The sequence below is a fragment of the Alligator sinensis genome, unplaced genomic scaffold (assembly GCF_000455745.1).
Source record: "Alligator sinensis unplaced genomic scaffold, ASM45574v1 scaffold266_1, whole genome shotgun sequence".
Taxonomy (NCBI): domain Eukaryota; kingdom Metazoa; phylum Chordata; order Crocodylia; family Alligatoridae; genus Alligator; species Alligator sinensis.
In genome coordinates, this window is record NW_005842362.1 from 1,072,741 (window position 1) to 1,073,357 (window position 617).

The window sequence follows — 617 nt, forward strand, 5'->3', positions numbered from 1 at the left end:
ATTTTGTCATGCATTTTTTTTTAAATTACATTTATTTCCCCTTTGAAAGTCTTTGGATACAACTTGTGCTGTCAGAATGATAGTCTGGAATGTCCCTAGCAAAACAAAAAATGCCTAGAAACCCATCAAGAACCAACTTCCAGACTCATCTCAATCTTTATTTTTAGCTCTGCAGGTTATCTTTCTTATGTAAGTTAGTCCAAGTATAAATTGTTTAAAGTTATCAATATTACTGAGACCACAAGAGTAATGTGGCAAGAGTAATGATTTTAGTAGACTTCGTTTTGTCTAGCAATCCAGTTTTGTCTGTTCAGCGTTGTCATGGATGCTTGTAAATGCATCTGTATACATAGGACAAGTTTTGTGCAGGTGAAAATGGTGGAAAGTGCTGGCTCTGTTCACGTGTACTTTAGGGGCCACTTTAGAAAGTGAAGATCAACTTAAGATGTAATGTTATGGGTTACTTCATATGGAAACACTTTGAAATCTACTTATTTTTGGTGGTTCTGATGTGTCGGTCAACTAAGTTTCTTGCATTTCCTCTGCTGGGTCGTGGGGGAGAATTAGCCTCTTGGCATTAAAGGGTTGAAGAAGAAACTGCATCAGTTTTCACTCTT

General features: G+C 36.8%; 1 protein-coding gene across 1 annotated transcript in view; it reads left to right on the forward strand.

Annotated features, from left to right (window-relative positions):
• The window catches only part of MIA3 (MIA SH3 domain ER export factor 3), a 32,127-nt gene that overhangs the window by 28,499 nt on the left and 3,011 nt on the right, over window positions 1-617 (forward strand). The window lies entirely within an intron of this gene.